The sequence below is a fragment of the Arachis duranensis genome, chromosome 1 (assembly GCF_000817695.3).
Source record: "Arachis duranensis cultivar V14167 chromosome 1, aradu.V14167.gnm2.J7QH, whole genome shotgun sequence".
Taxonomy (NCBI): Eukaryota; Viridiplantae; Streptophyta; class Magnoliopsida; order Fabales; family Fabaceae; genus Arachis; species Arachis duranensis.
The window spans coordinates 30,772,217-30,798,392 of NC_029772.3; the positions used below are offsets into that span (position 1 = coordinate 30,772,217).

Genomic DNA, 26,176 nt, shown 5'->3' on the forward strand with positions numbered 1-26,176 from the left:
AAACTAAAGCTCTTAATCTAAGGTTAGGAGCTCTGCTGATTCTCATGGATTAATAATATTACTGTTCTATTTCAATACGCATTTGATTCCATTCTCTTGTGCATTTTTGTTCTTTATATCTTGAATTAAGGATGACCGGTGACAATCATCTTTATTCTACATAGGTTTTGTGTGAGTCCTGCCTGGATAGCATTAAACCACATGCTAGAGAATGCATTGCGGATTCCAAGAGCGTGCTTGGACGACTTTGGATATGTGACATATAATCCCGTTGACCGTGGGTTACTGAGGTTTCTGTGGTGTCAAGGCTAGAGTATGAGAAGCAGCATTCCCTGATCCAGAGGATTTGACCTTGTCTATGGCGTTTCGAGTATGTAAGATCACGAAAGGGGAGTGGATTGCTTAGGTCTTCACCTTCGACTATAGCGGGAAGCTATGAGCTAACTTGATGAGGATGCTACATGAGTTGCTCGGATATAGTGGACTGCTATGGTTTAGAGGAGACTAACTTGATGACGATGCTACATGAGTTAGTCAATTACGGCTGCCATTGAATGAGTCATTCGTTGTTGAAATAGACAGTAAGAAAATTTAATCCGGAAAGAATACGCATCTCTGAAGCCTTAACTAACTATCCATCACTGCTTTTACACTAATCTGGTATTTCGTTCTTTATTATTCCGTTTATACTTCTTTGCAAACAACCATCTTTCCTAATCGCCTGACCAAGATTTACAAGGTAGCCATTGCTTGCTCAATCCGACAATCTCCGTGGGATTCGACCCTCACTCACCTGAGGTATTACTTGGACAACCCGGTGCACTTGCCAGTTCAGTTGTGCGGAGTTCAATTTCGCGCACCAAGTTTTTGGCGCCATTGCCGGGGATCGTTCTGAGATTGACAAACTACTGGACTATCTTGTTGCTTAGATTAGGTACTTTTTAAGGTTTATTTGCTCTTTTGTTTGTGTCTTTTGTTTTCTTTCTTCAAAAATTTTTCAAAATCCTTTCTTTTCTTTAGTAATTTTTTCTTTGTTTGAGTCTTATGCTAGTTTTTATGTTTGGTGTCTATTTTTGTGTTCATATTTTCTTACAAATTTCGAAAATTGTTCTTGGTTGTTCTTCTTGATATTCTATCTGTTCTTGGTAATTTCTTGTGTTTGATTTCAAAATTTTTAAGTTTGGTGCCTTTTAGTGTTTGTCCTTTAAAGTTTCGAAATTATTAGTATTTTGATCTCAAAATTTTTAAGTTTGGTGTGTCTCTTGTGTTTCTTTATCTTTTTAAAATTTCAAAAAATTAAAAAATATATCTTATCTTTAATTTTTGAAAACTTTTAATTAATTTCTTAAAATCTTTATCTTATCTTTATTTGAATTTAAAATATTTATCTTATCTTTATTTCAATTTAAAATTTTTAAGTTTGGTGTCCCTTAGTTGTTTTTATTTTTCCCTTAAATTTCGAAAATCCAAAAAATTTTTCTTTTATCTTTCTTTAAAATTTCGAAAATCTTAACTATCTTTTCTTATCTTGATTTAAAAGTTTTTAAGTTTGCTGTTTTCTTGTTAGTAACGTTTAAATTTTGAAATTCAAATTTTATCTTTTCATATCTTTTTCAAATCTTTTCTCTTATCTTTATTTAAATTTCAAAATTCCTATCTTATCTAATTTAATTTCAAATTTTAAAATTTAATTTCAAATTTTAAAATTTAAAATTCAAATTTCAAATTTCAAAATCAAATCTTTTTCAAAAATCAAATTTCAATTCTTATCTTTGCAAATCTTTTTCAAATCTTTATCATATCTTCTTACTTTAAGTCCTTCTTATCTTATCTTCTTTTTAAATTTAAAACTTTACAATTCCACATCTTTACTTCCTTTAATTAAAAATTCAAAATCAAATCTTTTATTTTCGATTCTTGTTTATTAGTTAGTTACTTGTTTTATTTTATTCTCTTTCTATTTTCTTTCTCTTTCTTCTTTTTCAAAACTTCCTAACTACTTTCTCTTTTTTCTTTTTCAAAAACTTCATCTCTCTTTTCCTTTCTATTTTTAAAAATATCTCCCCCTCCCTCTCTATTAATTTTTGAAAACTCCTTTAACCTAAAAGATATCTTTTTTTTCTTTTCTTCTCTTCTGACTCTCCCAAAGGACCTCTATACTCTAACATAGAGAATCCTTTTCTTCTATTCTTCTTGCATTCTTCCTTCTTGTTTATGAGCAGGAACAGAGATAAAGAACCTCTCTTTGATCTTGACCCTGAATCTGAGAGGACTCTAAGGAGGCGTTTACAACAAATAAGAGCACAGCATTCCGGAGGAAATCTCGCAGAGCTTTTTGAACAAGAAGCTGAAATTACAGACATGGCAGCCAATCCTAACGGTGGAGGAGACGCAAGGAAGGTCCTAGGTGACTTTACTGCACCTACTTCTGACTTCTATGAAAGAAGCATCTCTATACCTGCAATTGGTGCAAATAACTTTGAGCTGAAGCCTTAATTGGTCACATTAGTTCAACAGAACTTTCAGTTTCACAGACTTCCACAGGAAGATCCCAACAAATTCATCTCTGATTTATTGTAGATCTGTGATACTATCAAGACTAATGGAGCGGATCTAGAAATTTACAAGCTTATGCTTTTTCCCTTTACTGTTAGGGACAGAGCTAGGTTATGGCTGGATTCTTAGCCTAAGGAAAGTCTAGACTCTTGGGAAAAGGTGGTCAATGCATTCTTGACCAAGTTCTTTCAACCTCAAAAGCTAAGCAAGCTTAGGGTGGAAATTCAGACCTTCAGACAGAAAGAGAGTGAATCCCTCTATGAAGCCTGGGAGCAGTACAAGCAACTGATCAAAAGGTGTCCTCCCAACATGATTTCAGACTGGACCATGATGGCCTTTCTGAGATGTCCAAGATTGCATTGGACCACTCTGCTGGTGGTATATTCCACTTGAAGAAAATGCCTGAAGAGGCACAGGAACTCATTAGCATGGTTTCTAACAACTAATTCATGTACACTTTTGAGAGAAACCCTGTGAACACTAGGGTAGCTCAGAAGAAAGGAGTCATAGAGATTGATACTCTAAATGCCATATTGCCTTCGAACAAGATACTGACCCAACAGGTCAACATGATCTCTCAGCATTTGACTGGATCACAAGCTGCAGCTGACAACACTCAAGAAACCTCCTTTGAAGGAGATGCATATGATCCAGATCAACCCATGATGGATGAGGTTAACTATTTGGAAAACTCCTCAGGAAATCTCAATAATGAGTCTTATGGCAACATCTACAATCTAACATGGAGGAATCATCCTAACTTTTCTTGGAGGGATCAATAGAAGCCTTAGCAAGGCTTCAATAACAATCAAGGTGGAAAAAACCAGAATAGGTTTCTTACTAATCCATTCCCATCTTCTCATCAGTAGATGGAGACTCCTAGGAAGAGCTTCTCTGACTAGCCACTATAGTCTCCAATCTCTCTAAGACCACTCATAGTTTCATCACTGAAACAAGATCCTCCATCAGAAATTTGGAGGTACAGATTGGTCAACTGAGTAAGAGAATCTCTGAGACCCTTCCTAACACTCTTCCTAGTAACACTAAAGTAAACCCAAGAGAAGAGTGAAATGCCATCACTGTAGAAGTTGAGGCCAAAACTAAAGAGAAGAAGTTGGCGTTGAACGCCAGCAAGGGAGAAGCTGGGCATTCAATGCCCAAAGAGGAGAAGTTGGAGGCGTTGAACGCCAATAATAGAGTAGAGACTGGGCATTCAATGCCCAAAAAGGGACAGCTCCTGGCGTTGAACACCACAGTAGGAGTAGCTGGGTGTTCAACACCCACTAAGAACTCCTTTGTTGAAGAACTAAAAGAAACCAAAACTCATGAGGAGACCATAGAGGGTCTCTTGAATGCCTGGTTGAAGATTATAGAATCTAAAGAATACTTTTCCTCTTATGAGGAAGAAGAAACTAAGGATGAACAAATTACTCAGTGCCTAGGAATTCTCATGAAACTGAATGCCAAATTGTTTGGAACAGAGACATTAGAGGAAAAACCTCCAGTGCTCACGAAGGAACTCAATGCCTTGGTTCAGAAGAAACTACCTCAGAAGTTACTGGATCCCAGACGCTTCCTAATTCCCTGCACCATAGGGGCAATTACTTTTGAGAAGGCTTTATGTGACCTAGGGTCAAGCATAAACCTCATGCATCTCTCTGTAATAGAGAGACTGGGAATATTTGAGGTGCAAGCTGCCAAGATCTCATTAGAGATGGTAGACAAGTCACTGGAAAAGGGCATATGGCCTGCAAGAGGATGTATTGGTAAAGGTTGAAAACCTCTATATCCCTGCAGATTTTAGAATCTTAGATACTAAAAAAGATGAGGATTAATCCATTATCCGTGGAAGACCTTTCCTGGCTACAGCCAATGCTATAATTGATGTAGCAAAAGGGGAGCTAGTCCTATAATTATGGGAGGATCACATTTTATTCAAGATGCCCAATCTTAAATCTTTCTCTAAGGGAGAGACAACTATGCAACACTTAGTTTTCTAACCCTTTCTCTTAGTACAGAGCTATACAGATCCCCCAGACACCAACTCTGTGTTTGGTGTTGTGAAACTATCCACAAGCACTGAGGATAAGGGTACTAAGAAGAAGGTACTTAAGGGTTGGAGGGATAAGAAAATTCCCACTAAAGGCCTCTTACTTGGCATGAGAGTTGTCTTCACAGACAACCTAGTGATTCTGCACATTATGAACAAGGTCCTGTCTCTGGAACACGTGGAGCATATCCATGAGAGCACAAAAAAAATGCTCACTGTAAGGGGTGACATTCTGTGCCCGTATCCATGTCCGTAAAGGAGCTAACCATCAAGCTAGTGACATTAAAGAAGCACTTGTTGGGAGGCAACCCAACCATAACTAGAGTCTTCCTATTTTTCCTTAAGTTTATTTACCTAATACTAGTTTATTTTCATAATTATGTCTTTTTAGAGTTTGTGATCATGTGCAGTAGTTAGAACAGAGACAGAGACGTTTATATATGAAAGCAAAACACCCTGGAGTACTTCCCTTGCTGACGTTGAAGGCCAGACAAGGAGGAAAGAGGGCGTTCAATGCCCCAATCAGGTAAGAAAGTTGGCGTTGAACGCCAAAGGAGGAGTCCCTAGAGGGTGTTCAACACCCAAGATGGAGTAGGAAGTTGGCGTTGAGCGCCAGCCAGGGAGCAGAGGCTGGGCGTTCAACGCCAGCAAGGGGGCAGGGAATTTGAATTCTTTAGCTTCTCAAGATCAGTGGGTCCCACAGAATCTCTACCTACCCTACATTCTTCTCTCTCTTACTTTCTTTCTTCTCTATATACATTCTTCTCCATACACCCTCAACCAATCACATCCATATCACCTTTTTCTCTTCCCAACACCCTTCATCACTACCATCCAATCATTTCTACCAACCCCACCTACTTCAAATTCAAAATATTTCCCTCCCAATTACCCCACCCCATAACCGAACCCTCATACACCATATACCCCCCACTTGGCCGAATCTCTCACTTCCTTTATCTCCACTAATTCTCTTCTTCTTCTACTCTATTCATTCTTTTTGTTAATAATTGCTTGAGGATGAGCAATGCTTTTAAATTTGATGTTGAAAAAGCCTCACTTTTTGCTTTTCATTCACACTTATGGCACCTAAAGTTAGAGAATCCTCAGAAAGAGGAAAGAAAAAGCAATAGCTTCCACCTCCGAACCTTGGGAAAGGGAGAGATTCCTTACTAAGGCTCATCAAGACCACTTCTATGAAGCAGTGGCAAAGAAAGGCTGATTTCTGAAGTCCTATTTAGGCTAAAAAAGAATGAGTACTCGGAGATCCAACAAGAAATTCGGAGAAGAGGTTAGGAAGTTCTGACCAACGCTATCCCAAAAGTTGGAATCTTAATGGTGCAAGAGTTCTATGCCAATGCGTGGGTCACCAAAAATCATGACACTACTGGGAACCCACACCCCAAAAATTGGCACACCTTAGTCCGAGGGCATCTATTGGATTTCAGCCCGGAAGGTGTAAGGTTGGCGCTCCATCTACAATTAATGCAAGGAGACCCACATCCTTACACTAGAAGAGTCAATTTTGATCAAAGGCTGGACCAAGTCCTTTCAGACATTTGTGTGGAAGGAGCACAATATAGAAGTTATACTCAAGGCAAGCCTATCCAACTAAGAAAGCTTGACCTTAAGTCCGTAGCTAGAGGATGGTTGAAATTCATCTAATGCTCTATCATCCCTACTAGTAACCGTTCCGAAGTGACCATTGACCGAGCCATCATGATTCACTGTATCATGCTTGGGGATGAGGTGGAGGTACATGAGGTGATACGTCAAGAGCTGTAAAAGGTGGCAAAATTGACCTCCACCCAAGCAAGATTGGCATTCCCTCACCTCATATGTCACTTATTCAATTTAGCTGGAATTGTCATAGAAGGAGACATCCCCATTGAGAAGGACAAGCCATCACTAAAACAAGGATGGAGCATGTTAGAGAACCGGCACATGAACTACAGTAAGAGCATGTGGAGCTGCCTCAATAAGAAATCCCTGAGATGCCACAAGGGATGCATTTTTCACCCCAAGGTTATTGGGATCAATTGAATACTTCTCTAGGAGAATTAAACTCTAACTTCGATCAGTGAGGATGGGACACCAAGAGCACTCCACCATCATCTATGAAATAAGAGAAGATCAAAGAGCCATGAGGAAAGAGCAATAAAGACAGGGACATGACATAGAAGAAATCAAGCACTCCATTGGATTCTCTAGAGGAAGCAGTAGCCACCGTCACTAAGGTGGTCAAGTTCCATACCCCCTTTGCCTATGTTATTTTTTCTGTTTTTGATTGTATTTCATTGTCTGTTATCTGTTTCTAAGTGCATGATCATGCTTTGTTTTGTCTTAAAGCTATGAAATATTCCATGCATCTCTCACCATACTTAAAAGAAAAATTTTATTTGAAAAAAGAGAAGTAAGATGCATAAACTCGAGTTATATAATAAGAATAGTCCAATTAATTGATGTGGTGGCATTACTTTTACTTTCTGAATGCATGAATAAACAATGCATATTTGATATTGAAGTTAAGTGTGTTGGTCTTTGAAAGAATGATGGAAAAGGTGAAGTATTATTGGTAATCTGAAAAATCTAATTATTGATTCTTGAAGCAAGAAAAAGTAGCAAAAAAAGAAACAAATGAAAAAAAAGAGAGAAAGAAAGAAAAAGAAAAAATCCAATAGCTTTTTAAACCAAAAGGCAAGAGTAAGTGAGAAAAAAAGAAAAAGCCAATCGCTCTTTAAACCAAACGGAAAGAGTAAGAATCTAAAGCTTTGAGCATCAATGGTTAGGAGGGTCTAAAGAAACTAAATCTTGGGCTAAAAAGTTCAATTGAGCTCCTCCCCTAACTAAATGCTTGTGGTGTGAAGGTGTCAAGTGAAAAGCTTGAGACTGAGCAGTTAAAGTCATGATTCCAAAAGCAAAAGGGTGTGCCTAAGAACTCTGGACACCACTGGCTGGAGAATCTAGCAAAGCGGAATCACAATCCGAAAGGGTCACCTAGTTAAGTGTCTGTGGTGTTTATGTATCCAGTGGTAATACTAGAAAACAAAGCGCTTAGGGGTTACGACCAGGCTCTAAAAGAAGCTGTGTTCAAGGATAAATAAGAATTGAACTAAGAAAGTCAATAATATCATCCGGATTCTGAATTCTTAAAGACATCAACACTTTTGAGTTTCAAAGGATAGTGAGATGCCAAAACTATTCAGAAGTGAATAGTTACAAGCCCCGCTCATCAATTGGAACTGAGCATTTGAAAACCTCTGAGATTTATTATATCCTTCACTTCTTTCTGATCCTACTTTGTTTTTGGTTGCTTGGGGACAAGCAATAGTTTAAGTTTGGTGTTCTGATGAGCGGATATTTTATACGCTCTTTGGCATCATTTTCATATTGTTTTAGTTATGTTTTGCTTAAGTTTTATTATGTTTTTATATGTTTTAGTGAAAAATTCACATTTTTGGATTCTACTTTGAGTTGTTGTGTTTTATGATGATTTTAGGTGAATTCTGATTAAAATTGAGGAGTTTTGGAAAAGTCTGATTCAGAGACAGAGAAAAGACTGCAGATGCTGTCAAATTCTGACCGTGGGTTATTGAGGTTTCTATGGCATCAATGCTAGAGTATGAGAAGCAGTGTTCCCTGATCTAGAAGATTTGACCTTGTCTGTGGTATTTTGAGTAGGATCGTGAAGGGGAGTGGATTGCTTAGGTCTTCACCTTCGACTATAGCAGGAAGCCATGAGTTAACTTGATGAGGATGCTACATGAGTTGCTCGGATATGGTGGACTGCTATGGTTTAGAGGAGACTAACTTGATGAGGATGCTACATGAGTTAGTCAATTACAGTTGCCATTGAATGAGTCATTCGTTGTTGAAGTAGACAGTAAGAAAAGGTAATCCGGAAAGAATACGCATCTCCGAAGCCTTAACTAATTGTCCATCACTGCTTTTACACTAATCTGGTAATTCGTTCTTTATTATTCCGTTTATGCTTCTTAACAAACAACCATCTTTTCTAATCGCCTGACTAATATTTACAAGGTGGCCATTGCTTGCTAAATCTGACAATCTCCGTGGGATTCGACCTTCACTCACCTGAGGTATTACTTGGAAGACCCAGTGCACTTGCCGGTTCAGTTGTGCGGAGTTCAATTTCGCACACCACTTGCCTTCTCCTTACCTTCTCTTTTACTCAAAGGAACCTGTCTTAGTGAAAAGGTGTGTACCCATTTTGTTTATGCCCAATTTTTTTCATGATCAAGAAGAAACAATAGTTTAGACATTAGACTAGTGCCTCATGTATTGTTTATGCATGTAAAGAATAGCAAGTTTTCCATTTCATGGATATGTGTTTTGTTGTATTGTTATTTGATTGCATTGTAAATGCAAGTTTCTAACATGGGGTGTGATAATTGCTAACCATTATGGTTAAAAATGATTGGTGATGATTAGTGTCTTTGTTTAGTTGAAAATTTGATTTTTTGAAGGGTTTGCAGTTTAATAGAAACCCTCCAACCGGTACCTTTTTCACTTAAAAAAGAAAAAGAAATAAGGAGAACCCTAAATGCCCAACGGCCTCCAACCCAATCCCCGAGTCCCACACTCCTCTCCTCTCATCTCTGAAACTGAAGTGAAATTTTGAAATTGAAAGAAGAACCCAGCTCTCCAATCGCGCAACCCGCAGCCACCATAGCCCCCACAGCCCTGCAGCACCGCATCGTTGTCATTGCCGAGCTCTCTTTCTCTCTGTGTGTTCGCCAGTGTCGCTGTCTCCTCTGTCGTCGCTGTTACTCCCTTTCCTCTATGTCTCCAGTAAACACTGTGACTTCAATTTTGATTTTTTGATAATACTTAAATTTTGATAATACTATGTTCACAGTCGTCTCCTCGTGTATCATTTGTGCTTGCTGGTTTTACTGTTGTTATTTGTTAATAATTGATTTGCTAATTAGATGGATTTTTTTATTTTGTTAATGATTGGATTTAGTGGTGGCTAGGGAGGCCATGGTGGACGTTCTCATGGTGGTGGTTATTATGGAAGGGGTTATGTTTATGGCTATGCAGAAAGTGGAAGGGGATGCGACATGTCTAATCGCCCTTAGGTGGCAGCAACAACTAGTGGTTCATTTAGTTGTGGTGGCAGTGTGGATCATACTCCAAGCCAAGCCACCCACTGAAGCAATGTTTCTTGAGGCTATGCTTCATGTATTTTCACACTTCCTATTTTGGCACAAAATAAGTAGGATATAGTCATTTATTGTTATCTTGCCTTCTCCTTACCTTCTCTTTATTCAAAGGAACATGTCTTAGTGAAATGGTGTCTACCCATTTTGTTTATGCCCATTTTAGTTCATGATCAGTAAGAAACAAAAGTTTAGACTTTAGACTAGTGCCTCGTGTGTTGTTTATGCATGTAAAGAATAGCAAATTTTCCATTTTAGGGATATATGTTGTGTTGTATTGTTATTTGTTTGCATTGTAAATGCAAGTTTCATTTTTTGTTATGCAAGTGGCAAATTCTAACATGGGGTGTGATATTTGCTGACCATTATAGTTAAAAATGATTAGTGCTTTTGTTTAGTTAAAAATTTGGTTGTTAATATTTTTTTGGTGGTAGAATATTGTGTTTGTCATTTACATACGTTTTGACCTACTTTAGTTATAACTTTGATGTTTAACGTTATTTTTGAACTTTTATTGATAAATTATGAATAATTTATTATGTGAAATTCTGAAATTTTGAATTTTATTATGTTAGAAATTAATGAATATAAATATTTAAAATTACATATTGAATTTTTAATTAATATTTAATTAAAATAGTTGAAATCTGGTTGAACTCCAGTCAAACCATTAAATCAGTAAACCAGTTATCTTATTGGTTCATTGACTGGTTTGGTTCTCGCAACCTTAGTTCTGGCATCTATTTGATTGAAATGGTTAAAAATGATGGATTGATTCCAGCTCCCATCCACACTGAGTAGTTGTTTAACCCATATCAGAGTAGGATCAATCTCCTGGTATTGAAGAATTTTGAATGAGGGATTGTCAGCAAACCAGGTGTCATATCTAATACTCACTCTTTCACCATTATCAATATATCATTTGATACCTTTCTCTAGATCATTCCTTCCTTCCAAGAGATTTTTCCAAGACCATGAGAGGTTAGAACCAACCTCATTGGTGCATGAAACTGGTTCCACACGTTTCGCATAGATAGATCGGAAAGTATACCGGGTCATCGAAGTAATACCTCAGGTGAGTGAGGGTCGATCCCACGGAGATTGTTGGTTTGAGCAAGCAGTGGTTACCTTGCAGATCTTAGTTAGGTGTATAGAAATTATAGTTTGTCACGAAAAATGCATAAAACATAATAAATAAATAAAACGTTACTGGATAGGTAGGAAATCATTGGTATGAGTGAGGAACGGATTTTGTGTGGTAAAGAATTTTACTAATGAAATCTCGTTGCAAGTATAGTTTCTAAACCAACAATAATCCTTTCATACAAAAATTTGTTTGTCACAAGTACAAACCCCTAAAAATAATAACCGAAGTATTTAAACCTCGGGTTGTTCTCCCTAGGAATTGCAATAAAGTGCTCTTGTTATTGGTTAGAGGTGTGTTTTGGGGTTTTTGGAATAAGAGACAAGGAATGTAAATGGCAAAGGAAATAAACTAACTAGAAAAGGGCTCTTGGCAAGGTATGAGAACTAGAGGTCTTATCCTAGCTATCCTTATCAATTGTGATTAGAATTGTTCATTGCTCTCACTTTGTTAACCTCTACTCATAGAGGAACGTCAAGTGAAAGTAATCAACTTGAGTCACAAGTCCTAGTCTAACCCTAGTGTCACTAATTACTCAACCAAGGCCAAGAGGAACAAAATCTAACTCATAACAAAAAGAATCATTTCAACAAACACATAGAAGGCAATAAAGGTAAACAACATGAATTGTAAGAATTAAAGAGAGATCTAACTACAATGGCAAGAGATCAATAATGGAAAAGCAAAAAATTATGAAACAACAAAGAACTTACCAATTTCATTGAGAAGAAATGTAGATCTATACAAGGTTCTGAAAACCGTACCGGTCATCGAACCGTTCTAACTACTGGTTTGATGGTTTATTGGTTCAACCGGTTCGACCGTAGTTCAACCGAAAAAAACCGTTTTATAATAAAAAAATATAAATAAACCCCTTAAAACATAAACCAATAGCATCATCTCATTCAAATACAAACTATAAATATCCCTACAGAAAAGATAAAACATAGGCATACCTGTCCTGTTGAAACAATGACAGGATTCTTTATTGAAACAGGACATTGAAATTCTTTAAGATAACAGGCGTATGATGATTCCTTTCATTTGCGACTTGTTTTCTGGATTTTGAAGAATGGCCCTTTCCTCCTACATTATCATACACAACTAGATTTTCAATTTGAACATAATTTTTTATCTTCTTCAATAGCATGGACATCTTCTGAACTGAGCAAGATTATTATGATGCAAATATACACAAACCTGCTCTTTAACTTCATCGTTTTTGTGCATTAATATAATACCAATTATACCATATATGATGATATTATTTTAATCAGAAGGCTCTCGAACCTTTATTTTAATGTTTTACTAATTATTATTATTTTATATAGTCAAAGCTTCACACCACCTCAGTTTTGAAGAACTTAGTCATACTTTGGTCCCTCTCAAAACTTGCAAAAGATTAAACCTCTCTCTGAAAATTGATGGATTATATGGGAAAAAAATAAATTGAATTAAAGGGGAGATTAGAATAACTAACCATGAAAATCTTACTACAATCAGCAGCGAAGGTAAGAAAATCCTTGGCGGCTTTGAAGAGTGTCCCTTAAGTGAAGCGTGGCTTTGAAAGTGTTGCGAGGGATAAGAGCATGATTCAAGTCTCAACAACAATTATAGTTTAAAAAAGAAATTAATACCTAGAACTAGATGCTAGAGCAGAGCAGATCAGTAGCAAGAAGGGGAGATGGGGATAGGGCACGACCAAAGGACTGACGCGGTGGAATAAAGCTGGCGCTGGCAGGACAATGGCTGTGCGACAGAGGCAGGAGGCGAGGCGAGGCCGACTATGGTGGATTGGTGGTTTCGAAGCTCAAGCATGGCTGCACGATGGAGGGGAACCACGTTGAGACGGTGGATTAGAAACTCCAAGCTGTGACGGCGGCGTTGGCTTGCCAGTGGCTGGAGGGAAGTGAGGGAGGAGCTCAATGACGATGAGAGGAAGGGTGATGGCGTGAAGGGAGTGCTGCGTGTGTTTGCCATTTTGGAGAGTTACGGTTGGGACGTTGGGTACTTGGGTAGGGTTCCTCAACCCAAACGGTGACGTTTTGGTGAAATTCAAAAAACCGGCCGGGTCACGGTTCGGTTCAACCGACCGATTCTTGGCCGGTTCGACGGGTCAATGACGATTTTCTAATTCTTCGATTTTGACATCTATCCGAACCGTTTTTTCCATCCGTTTGCGGTTCAACCGGTTCGACCGACCGGTTCGAACCGATTTTCAGAACCTTGGATCTACAAGAGAATTCATAAAGCAAAAGGAAAATTGAAACAAGAGTAGATCTAGGTCTAAAAGATTAATCTAAACCTAATCCTAATTCTAGAGAGAAAAGAGAGATTCTCTCTCTAGAAGCTAACTCTAACTACTTCTCTAACTAAAACTATGTCCTAATGTGTGAAGTGATTCTAATGTGTTGACTCTCCCTTGAATTTTGCCTTTAATAGCCTCATAAATGAGTTGGATCTGAGCCTGGGAAGCCCAAAATTCGCCCCCAGTGTTTTGCCTTTAAGTGAGTCACGTGCGAGCATCGACGCGTATGCGCCATGTACGCGTTCGCGTTGCTTGGCATTTTGCTTCCACACGTATGCGCCATGTACGCGTACGCGTCGCCATGCGACGTCACCTTCCACGCGTCTGCGTCTGCTGCGCGTGCGCGTCGATAAGTTCATCCCAAATCCTTGTTTTTCCGTGAGTTCTCCACTTGCATGCTTTTCCTCTTCACCCCTTTGATGCATTCCTAGCCTTTCCAATCTGAATTCACTAACAAACATATCAAGGCATCTAGTGGAATCAAAGGTGAATTAAATTTAGCTAATTAAAGGTCTAAAAAGCATGTTTTCCCACTTAAGCACAAATAAAGGAAAATATACAAAAACATGCTATTTCATTTGATAAATATGGGTAAAAGGTGATAAAGTCCCCTAAATTAAGCACAAGATAAACCACCAAATTGGGGTTTATCAACCTCCCTACACTTAAATCTTAGCATGTCCTCATGCTAAATCAAGAAGAAAACAAAGGGTATCAACATTTATTCAATGTAACAACTAACTAAATGCAACCTATCTATATGCAACTATCTATATAGATGCAAGTATTTGGTGAAAATAAATCAATTCCCAAGAGAACATATATAGCTTAAGGGCTAAAGCGATAGCAATCAAATCAAATCCACAATTGAGTTGAGTTATTAAATATCTTTACAAACTTGCATGAAAAGTGATGATTCTAGGTGAAACCATGTAATTGAGCAATCGAACCCTCACCGGAACGTGTTTACACTCTATTCGCTCAAGTGTTTAGGGTTGATTCACTCAATTCTCTCCTAATAATGCTTTCCAAGATTTGTTTCTCATCTAACAATCAACAATTATTTCATGCATGCATACAATTATCATGAGGTTTTATTCATAGGTTGTAATGGGGTTAGGGTCAAGGTAGGATGCATTTGGTCAAGTGAGCTTGAAATTGGAATATTTGATAAGCTTAGACTTCCCACCCAACCTATGACATCCTATACAATTATGTACTAACCTAGTTACCCATTCCTCACTTTTTCACGTACTCATACATTTTCTTTTCATTTCACAACACCTATACATTGATCTTTATTAAGCTTTACATTGGGGCATTTTGTCCACTTTTTATTGCTTTTCTTTTTCTTTCTTTTCCTATATATATTTTTTTCTTTTTCTTTTCTTTTCTTTTCCTCCTTTTTTTCTTTTTGTTTTTCTCATATTTTTTTTCTTTTCTTTCTTTTAAACTATATACAAGAACATCAATGCATAAGGTTTAACATTTGATTAATACATGAGTATGTACCCAATTTCCTAAATTCCCGATAAAAAATACAAAACACCTTTTTTATCCCAACCAATGTCCCAAGTTTTCCCACACTTGAATAATACTCACACTCACTAGCCTAAGCTAATCAAAGATCCAAATTAAGGACATTTATTGTTTTTTGCTTTAAGGCTTGTAATGTGCTAAATTAAGAATAAAGTGGGTTAATCATAGGCTCAAAGTTGGCTAACAAAGGTTAATAAAAGGTACGCTATATGGGCAAGCGAGCTAATGAAATGATGGCCTCAATCATATAAGTGCATGAGTACACAAAATAATGGACATAAAAAATCAAACAAATCAAAGATCACAATCATAGGAAGAGAACAATGCACACAAGAAGGAAAATTAGTGGTTATAAGATGTAACCACACAATTAGGCTCAAAACTCCCAAAGTTGTGTGTTCTTAGCTCAAAAACATGATCCACAAAATAAATAATTCAAGCAAGTTCTATGAAAAGTTTTTCACTCAAATCAATTGAGATGCTCTATAGAATAGATCCTTGAAAAATTTCATCATTTTGACTAAGCTTATTATACATATATATGCAACTATGCAACTAAAAATCCTAAAAGTCCTAAAAATGATATGCAAAAGTGTTAGGATTAGGAACTTGTCACCCATAAGCGCCGAACGGTCGGACGACTTCCCCACACTTAAAAGTTTGCACCGTCCTCGGTGCAATCTAAGATGAGCAAGGGGGTACGACGACTCTCCGAATTGCTACCTTTAGCTAGTAGGTCAACCGGTTGCTGCGTGTTCTGTTTCCCCGCTTCCATTTTTGCTTATAGTGACTCATCCTGAAAGTAGAAGGCAGGATAGTAAGACAAGTAAATACGAAAACAAGGAAGCTCAAGTTGTTGGAATGAGGTAAATCACTAGAATTGAGTGGGTGAATTAGTGTGACATTAGTGAGAAATAGGTGTGTGAATCATAAGATGCATGCGGTCTAGAACACACACTAGCATACAGAGCTGTGTCACAAATTATACAAAAAGGAGCATGCACTTCATACATTCTAGTGTGCTTGAGATGCTCTAAACTTGTTGGTCAAAAACAACCAAACAAGATATAAAGAAGCATGAAAGCATTCAAGCTAAAAACATATGAATGCATATGATCAAGAAGTACAATGCATTAAGGTAAATGCACAATATCCACCAAGGAATTGCCTAATCAAAGAAAAGGGTTTAAATCACATGGTGGCCAAATCATGCGATTCAAAAAAAATCTAACATGCTTGAAGGCAATGTCACATGTACTTGGCATTCACAAAAGTTAAGTATGAGAAACTCAAAACCAAGTAGCAAAATTGTAACCTCAATAATAAACCAACAATAAAACTTAACAACAATGATGTTAAGATAACATCTTATCAATGATCAGCAGCAGTGAATAGTAAACAAGATTACTAATCCAACACTTAGTATGAAAAAGAGAAAATAAAATGAAAATTTAACTAATTAAACAACTAATTAACTGAAAAGAATGGTTATAGTTGGTGTTTGGAAGTGTTGGATGAGGAGTAGGAGAAGGGAAGAAGAAAGAAGGAAAGAAATGGGAAGGAAAGAAGAAAAGAAGAGTATTGAGAAAAGGTGATCCACGCATACGCGTACATGACGTGTGCGTGTGGGTGGTGGCGAAATGGAGGCGACGCGTACGCGTGATACGTGCATACGCGTGCATGGCAAACCAGAGAGGTGACACATACGCGTCCTTCATGCTTACATGTGGGTTGTTTAGTGCCTCAGGCACAATGTTCGCACAGTACAGGCGCAACTCTCGGGTGAATGTATGGAGGGGTTAAACTTCTCGATCCACGCGTACGCATAGATGACACGTGCGCGTGGATGTTTGAAAATTCTTAGGGCACGCGTACGCGTGGGTTGGTGCTCTGTTTTGTCAAAATTTTTCATGTTTTTGCACCAAACCAAGCATTCCAAACCTCCAAACAGCTACCAAAACACCATAAAGCCTTATTCAGCATACCAAACTATCAAATAAACTCAACAAACCAAACAAAACATGAAATTAAACTACTTTTACCGATTGTACAAAAGGGAAAAATGAAAAGAATTTACCTTGGTGGGGTGTCTCCCACCTAGCTCTTTTGTTTATTGTCCTTAATTTGGACTTATGGGGAGCTCCTCTCAAGGTGGCTCGTGCTTGAATTCATCCTTGAACATCCACCAATGCTTGGACTTCCAATAAGCTCCATCATTCAAGATCAATATCTCCAAGCTTTGATGGAGTTCTTCACAAGCTAGGGACTCCCAAATTTGGTCTTCATGTATGCCCGGATCTCGTATCTTATTTCGACACCCATATTCAAATTGATCATCATTATTCCATTTGGGTGGCATGACCTTAGAATTCTCATTTAAGTGACCAAACATCATCTTAGACCCAACTAATCTAGTTCTACACCAAACCTTGCAATTAGGCTTTGAACATGTAACCATAATGAACCTAGAATGATGTTTTCAACCACTAACCATCTCTCTTTTACTCTTAAAGCCACAAATATGTCTATGTTGACCATCCGTCTCAAGTAGACCATATTCAAGGGGAATAATAAAGCTTAAGTATAAGGAATTTACCCACTTGAATGAAAGAATGGATGGTGGTGGCTTGGGGAGAGGTATTTCTAATGTCCTGGCACGCTCCACTCCCTTATGTTCTTCCTTGATTGCGTCCACCTGTTCACAAACTTCTTCACTTTCTAACCTTTGTTTATTAATTTCATCTAACTCTTCTCCATCACTCAATTCATAAATAGGAGGAAGAGAGAAATCTATCTCTATATTGCTCTCTATCTCATTGGGAGAAGATTCTTCAAGTTCAAAGGATTCACCACCAAGAAGGTTGGATGCATGATCTTCATCACCAAGGGAACTCAATTCTTGCTTCATTCCTTCTAAGTCTTCTTTCAAGGATTATTTTGGAGGTTGTTCACTCTCCTCCTTAACATCAAATTCAATCTTCTTGGAGAGGTTTTCTTCAACTTTAGATTCCCATGGCAATTTCGCATCTCCTAGGTCTTCAACCACTTCTTCCTCTTCTTTAACAAGCATAGGTTCCTCCAATTGCTCTAACACGAAGTCGCATTCCTCCTTTTCCACCGGAGTTTCCAATCTCTCCTTTATGCTATGCTCTTCAATTGATTCTCTACATATGACCGCAGGAGTGCTTTGAGTACTCAAGCATTGGGAGGCTAATTGGCTTACTACCTTGGTCAAGGTAGCCACAAATTGTTGCACATCCCTTTTTATCTCATCTTGCCCTTGAAAAAGAACACTAAGGGTTTCATCCATTATAGATTGGGGTGGATAAGAGGGTTCATTATTTTGGAGAAAGGGTTCATGATAGGAAAGTGGTTCTTCTTGGTAGGGGTGTGGAGGTGGTGGTTCTTGGAAGTATTGATATTAGAATGGTGGTGGTTCTATGTGTGGCTTATATGGCTCAAAAGGTGGTTGATATGGTGGATATGGATTAGGGTCATATGGAGGTGTTTGGTAAAAAGAGGCTTGTGAGTATGGTTGAGGGTTATGTTGAGGATATGGCTCATAGGCATATGGTGGTGGTTCTTGGTAGTCACAAGAAAATTCACCATAGCCATTGGATTGGTATGCATCATAGAATGGCTCTTCTTCATAGTGCATTGGTGGAGATTATTGCCAAAAGGATTGATCACATGCATATGGCTCCTCCCACCTTTGATTGTCCCATCCTTGATGCATGTTATCATTGAAATTTCCATTGCCTACAACATAATTGTAATCACAATCATAGCCAAAATGAAAATTCATGATAGCAAGGGAAAATGAAAACCAAAACTAGTAAGAAATAACAAAAACAAACTACCAAAACTAGCAACAATCAACAAAGAAGCATATTCACAATATTCACATATATATAATAACCAATAATATAACACCATTGCAATTCCTCGGCAACAACGCCATTTTTGATGAACGGATTTTGTGTGGTAAAGAAATTTACTAATGAAATCTCGTTGCAAGTATAGTTTCTAAACAAACAATAATCCTTTCATACAAAAATTTGTTTGTCACAAGTACAAACCCTTAAAAATAATAACCGAAGTATTTAAACCTCGGGTCATTCTCCCTTGGAATTGCAATAAAGTGCTCTTGTTATTGGTTAGAGGTGTGTTTTGGAGTTTTTGGAATAAGAGACAAGGAATGTAAATGGCAAAGGAAATAAACTAACAACTAAAAAAGGGCTCTTGGCAAGGTATGAGAACTAGAGGTCCTATCCTAGCTATCCTTATCAATTATGATGAGAATTGTTCATTGCTCCCACTTGGTTAACCTCTACTCATGGAGGAAGGTCAAGTGAAAGTAATCAACTTGAGTCACAAGTCCTAGTCTAACCCTAGGGAAGTCACTAATTACTCAACCAAGGCCAAGAGGAACAAAATCTAACACATAAGAAAAAGAGGCATTTCAACAAACACATAGAAGGCAATAAAGGTAAACAACATGAATTGCAAAAATTAAAGAGAGATCTAACTACAATGGCAAGAGATCAATAATGGAAAAGCAAAACAATTATGAAACAACAAAGAACTTACCAATTGCATTGAGAAGAAATGTAGATCTACAAGAGAATTCATAAAGCAAATGGAAAATTGAAGCAAGAGTAGATCTAGATCTAAAAGATTAACTTAAACCTAATCCTAATTCTAGAGAGAAGAGAGAGCTTCTCTCTCTAAAAACTAACTCTAACTACTTCTCTAACTAAAACTATGTCCTAATGTGTGAAGTGATTCTAATGTGTTGACTCTTCCTTAAATTCTGCCTTAAATAACCTCAGAAATGAGTTGGTTATGGGCCTGGGAAGCCCAAAATTTGCCCCCAGCATTTTTCCTTTAAGTGAGTCACGTGCGAGCATCGACGCGTACATGCCATGCACCCGTACGCATCGCTTGGCATTTTGCTCCCACGCGTACGCGCCATGTACGCGAACGCGTCGCCATGCGACGTCACCTTCCACGCATCCGCGTCTGCTGCGCGTGCGCGTCGATGAGTTCATCCCAAATCCTTCTTTTTCCATGAGTTCTCTACTTGCATGATTTTCCTCTTCACCCCTTTGATCTATTCCTAGCCTTTCCAATCTGAATTCACTAACAAACATATCAAGGCATCTAGTGGAATTAAAGGTGAATTAAATTTAGCTAATTAAAGGTCTAAAAAGCATGTTTTCACACTTAAGTACAAATAAAGGAGAATATGCAAAACCATGCTATTTCATTGGATAAATGTGGGTAAAAGGTGATAAAGTCCCCTAAATTAAGCACAAGATAAACCACCAAATTAGAGTTTATCAATGAGAACGGTCGAGGCTTCGGAGATGCTTTGTCTTTCGGGATTAACTTTTCTTACAGTCCACTTCAATAAATTTTTTATTCCTTCAATGGCAGCCATAAGTTATTAACTCATGTCCTCTCATCAAGTTAACCTCTTCCACTATAGCAATCCACCATGTTGAGATGACTCATGTCCTCTCATCATGCCACCTCTAGGTTTCTCACTGTAGCAGAAGATGAAGGTCTAAACAATCCACTCCCCTTCATGATCCTACTCAAGGTGCCATAGACAAGGTAGATCTTCTGGATCAGAAAGTGCTACTTCTCTGACTCTAGCCTTAATGCCACAAAGACCTCACTTACCCACGGTCAACAGGATTTTATGTCACGTACCCAAAGTTGCCCAGGTACTCTATTGAAATCCGCAATGCAATCTCTAGATTTGGTTCAACACTATCCGGGTCAGGACTCGCATGGAACCCATGTAGAACAGGGATGATTGTCACGGGTCACCCTCAATTCATGAGATGAAGAACAAGAATGCATAAGAGAATAAATCAGACATATTGAACTAGAACGGTAATATTATTCATCTATGAAATTCAGCAGAGCTCCTAACCTTAACCTTAGGAGGTTAGTGACTCATGCTTCTAGAAAATACTATGGAAAACATAAAAATGGACAAAAGTCTTCTAACAAAGGTGAACTCTTGTATATATACTAATTTGTTAACTAAGAATTATAGAAATAAGATAAACTAGTCTCGTAGTGCGAAAGTCCACTTTTGGAGCCCACTTGGTGAGTATTTGGGTTTAGCTTGAGTGTCTTCCACGAGCTAATACCCCTTAGGGGTGTTGAACGCTGGCTTGGGACTCCCTTTTGGGCGTTGAATGCTAGCTGCTCCCTTGTGGGCGCTGGATGCCAGGAATAGGGCTGGTGGCTGGCGTTGAACGTCAGTTTTGGGCCTTCATTTCCATAGCAAAGTATGGACTATTATATATTTATGGAAAGCCATGGATGTTAGCTTTACATAACCGTTAAGAGTGCACCATTTGGACTTCTATGGCTCCATAAAAGCTCTTTTGAGTGCATGGAGGTCAGATCCTGACAGCATCTGCAGTCCTTTCTCTGTCTTTAAATCGGAGTTTTGCTCAAGCTCCTCAATTTCAACCAGAAAATACCTGAAATCACCATAAAACACAAACTCAAAGTAGAATCCAAAAATGTGAATTTTGTACTAAAACCTCTGGAAACATAATAAAACTTAAACAAAACATAATGAAAACTATATGAAAATGATGCCAAAAAGCGTATAAAAAATATCTGCTCATCACTCATCCTTCATAAAAGATAAAAATTTGAAATATTTGCTTTTGTAAACTTTGAAACCAAGGCCACCAGCTTCTTTAATTTGAATATTATATTCCAACTAATCCACTGCATTCACCTTTCATTATTTTCTAACCCCACCAAATATGTATCATGAGTTTGTAAAGCTCATCAATAAACTAGGAATTTGAAACCACTGATTATGTACATCGGAATGGCTGTAGCGATTGCCTTGAGTAGAACTTCTTGCCCACTAACTAATAAAAGAGATTGTTTCTTATGTTGTAACTTGTTAGAAACCTGTTATTTAATGTAGGTAAAAGTCTGTTTCTTTAGTCTCTAAATAACTTCTAGCATCCCAAGATATTTGTCTTGGGCTCCCATACGATGAATAATTAAAATATTTACTAATTGATCTCAAAGTAAGGGAGGGTTATTTTTTCTGAAGAACACTAAGAATTTATAAAGATTTATCCCCTGGCCACTAATCAAAACATAGTCCAGTAGGTTATTGCAGCTTTTTGAGTTAGCTTTACTGAATAGGATAGAGTCATCAGTGATTCTATTCTCTATTATCAAGCAGATGAGATAACTCTTCAACATAAATGGAAAAAAGGTATGGAAAGCGAGATTCTCCTTGCCGCACTACAAAAAAAATGCTAGGTACCATCGGAATTATCAACGGATTTATTAAATAAGTCCATTGTTAATCAGTTTACTGTTAGATTGGATTTGATGGTGTAAACGGTACCAAAATATTTTGCAGGTGGATTGTTTCGTTTGACGCTAATTATCGGTGAATTTTGCGTTGAATTTTTCAATTAATACGACGAAAATAAGTGGTTGATTTTCGTCCAAAAAATTCGACGGTAAATTTGGATCCATATTATGTTTTATGACTCATAATTACCGTTGGATTATTTTGTTGATAAATTCCACGATAGTTATTTTTTTGTACAATTACCACACAATTAGTAGTCAAATTATAATTTTTGTTTATAAAATTAGGGCACAAATTCAAAATTACTAGATATCATCTAATGCTTTTATTAAATATCAAGGGTCTGAATATAATAAAAAGTCAAAAAAGTAGAACACAATGAAATATGCATAAAAAAAATTAAATCCTTAAATATTATGGATCCTGGTAATCGTCGTCGTCGTTGTCTTCCCCCTACTGAGGCAGTGGAGGAGGAGCTGATATTAGTGCCCTACCAGCAGCGTTGCCGCTGGTTGATGCATGAGCATCTTAAGCACTTTTCTTGGGTATTTTTGAGAGAGAATTGATGACTTTTTCTTGATAATTATATGCTTTTACACATTATTCAATTGGTACTTTGAGTGCTTTGTTTTTTTGGTAATTATAGGTGAACGACAAGGAAAGCACCCCCAAGAGGCAGAAGAGCTGGCGTGCAACACACCAAAGGGAGGGCGTGCCATACTCCTGAAGCATTCGCATTTTTGTTTACATTATCTAGTTAGTTTAAGTAGTTTTAGCTTAATTTCATGCATTTTATTCAAAATAAACAAGCATCTGAATGAAGTTTCTCATTATATACTAATATATCAATGGCTAAGTGATTTTGTGGTTAATTCTATGCAAATGACATAAGAAAGTGTTGAATAGTTGAATTATAAAAATTTGATGAGCAAGGGAAAGGCAGAGCTTTGATGTATTACTATTTTGTTTTGACAGGGGAAAAGAGCATCTTAGCGCTACGCTTGTTTGAAGAACGCTACGTTCCCCTGCAACATAACCCGTGGTGCTACGCTCCCTTTCAAGGAGCACTACGTTCTTCACCCAAGAAAATTTAATTGGCGACACGTACACGTGGGTGATGCGTACGCGTGGACGACTCGTACGCGTGGGAGGGATCTATGCTCTTCACCCAAGAGCGCTGCGTTCTTCATCAAAGAGCGTCTGTAACCAAGTTGGGTTGGTCTAGTGGTTAGCTCACTAGTCCGCTTAAGCAAGTGCCGGGGGTTCGAATCCTGCCTTGTGCATGCAGCAACCCATTGGCCAGCGGCAAACCCTTAAATGGAGCTCAGTACCGTGACAGATTAGTTCTTAACCTGCCAGGTTGGGGGATACCGTGGGAAACCAAAAAAGAGCATCTGTGATGATCTTCAAAGTTGGATTTAAAATTTGGCTGGCGATGCGTGCGCGTCAGTGACACTTATGCGTGGAAGTGGCATTTGTGAAAGGTCATGCAAACGCGTGGATAGAACGGTAGCGTGGAAGTGACATTTTGAAATCTACACGTATGCGTGAATGACGCGTACGCGTGGCAGAGCACTCTTGGCGCGAGCGCTACGCTCTCATGGAGAGTGCTGCAAAGGAAGCGTAGGCGTATGTAACGCGTACGCGTGACAAGTAATGAAGATAGTGAGGACGCGCATGCGTGGGTGACGCGTACGCATGGATGCACGAGTGCTACACTCTCCTCAAGAACGCTACGTTCTCCTGGGAGCATCCACACGGTACCAACTAAGACCCACTCTAGTTTGCTTCAACAGAGGCCAAAAAGTCCAATCTAAAGGACTTGAAGACTAAAAGAAGAAAGTGTATAAATCGAAAAGAATTTGATTTAGAAAGGGGATCTGGAAGGCTAGGGAGTCAGAGACCTTAATTGGGAAACTCTGCACTCATTTTCACTTGTATTTCCTTTTTAGCATTTTTCTGCACTTTCTCTGCTTTTTGTTTTTACTTGAGCAATGATAAACTAAACCCCAAATTCATTACGGGGAGGAGCTATATTGTAATCATAATGAATCAATGAAACTCTTCTTCTTCTTAATTCATTTGTGTAGCTATAGGATATCTTCTGTTTTGATTGTGAATTATTCACTCCGGAAGAGGGTTTAATTCAGCTGAATGCTTGTGTGAGCCTCGTAAGGGGAATCACTTGCATTAGAATTGGAGCTCTATCCTTCACAATTCTCCAAACCAACACCATTCGGGAAGAATTGAGGTTTTGAGAATTCGTGTGGCTTTTGGATAAGAGAATGTGCTCTAACTCTTCTCATGACAATTAGATCAAGGAATTAGCAAGATTTATTGTGATTAGAGAGATTGGATTGCTAAGGAATTGGGATCCAATCAATTTCAATCCGCCATAGATCTACTCATATGATTGAGAAGGGAGTTGAGACCCAATTGATTCATGATGGATTATGATATCTCCAATCCCTGATGAATCATCTTCTTTGATTTTCTTCAATTTAGATCCCTTTGAGTTTACTTCAATTATCATTATTCACTACTGTTTTGATTCCCTGCACACAATTCCTTTTTATAATTCGTGCAATTTAAGTTTCACTGTAGTTTAGATTCAGCAATTTTACTTTCTTGCACTCTAAGATTCAAGTTATTTACATTTCTTACAATTTAAGATTTAGCTCTTTTAATTTCTTGCTCGTTAAGTTTCAATCATTTAAGTTTCTTGCCATTTAAGTTTCAAGTAATTTGCCTTCAGCACTTTAGTTTCTTGCAATTTATATTTTGTTAATCAATTCTCACTCAAATAACCAACTGTCAGCTTGACTAGATTAATCACCCAACTAAAATTGCTTGATCCATCAATTCCCGTGGGATCGGCCTCACTGTTGTGAGTTTTACTACTTGATACGACCCGATACACATGCCAATTAGTTTGTGCGGGATCAATTTTTTGCCATCAACTCCCATATGGTCGACACAAGGAAGTTGGCATGCAACACGCTAGTCCAAAGGCGTGGCACATTGGGCCAAACTTTCAGAAGCCCTAAACTTCACAAATCCTTGGCGTGCAACACGCCAAGATAAGGGCATGCCACACGCCCAAATGGAGTTCCCCGGGATTTAAGCATTAGAGGTGGCGTGCAACACGCTAGGACAGGGGCGTGCCACACACGAGGGTGAGCTCCCAAATTCAAGGTTGATGCTGGCGTGTAACACACCAGGGCCAGGGCATGCCACATGACTTCGACGAGCATTCCAGGACCCAATGATAAAGTTAGCGTGCAACATGCCAGGACAAGGGCGTGCCACACGCCAAGGTGAGCTTCCCAGTATCCGTTGTTGAAGGTGGCGCGCAATACGCCAGCAAGAGAGTGTGCCACATGCCCAAAGAGGAATGCAATTCATGACCAAAAGAGAAGTTGGTGTGCCACACGCCAATGCAAGGCGTGGCAGGCTGGGCTAACTTTTCAGAGGCTCAAATTCAAGGTAATTCAAGCAAGAAAGTGGGCGTTACATACACCCAAGGAAAGCATCCCCAAACGAAACTTCTTGGTATGATGCATGAGCATCTTTAGTTACTTTTAGTTTTTATTTATTTATATAAAGGTAGTAATCTCTTATTTTTATTAAGATTTTCATTTTTTAGTCAATGTTTCTTGAAGTTTCTTTCTTTGAACAAAGTTAGTGATTTTCTTATTTTAATTGAGAATTTTGGTACTTTAATCAATGCTTTTTGGAGTGGCTTTGTGCTTTGATAAGTGTAGAAAATTATTGAAAGATGTTAGGTAAGAACAAAAGAGGAGATGAACAATCAAAGAAGCCTTTGGAAAAGCAAGGATGGTGGCATGCAAGAGAAAGAAACCTCCCAAGAAGCAAAAGCCAGAAACAAGTCTAAGTGAAGTTCAAAGAGAATTTGCAACCGTAACCTCTTCCTATTCCAACATGGATAACATAAGGTATAGAGCTCCAAATAAAGTGATTTGAGTGGATTAGAAAGATAATATCTAGAGCTTTCCAACGA

The 26,176-nt window shown here is 38.1% G+C and overlaps 1 non-coding gene across 1 annotated transcript; it reads right to left on the reverse strand.

Moving 5' to 3' along the window:
- Positions 1 to 2,763: 2,763 nt before the first annotated feature.
- LOC127742904 (small nucleolar RNA R71) lies at positions 2,764 to 2,872 on the reverse strand. The gene has a single exon (XR_008004259.1). It is a non-coding gene; the product is annotated as a small nucleolar RNA R71 (small nucleolar RNA).
- Positions 2,873 to 26,176: the final 23,304 nt, after the last annotated feature.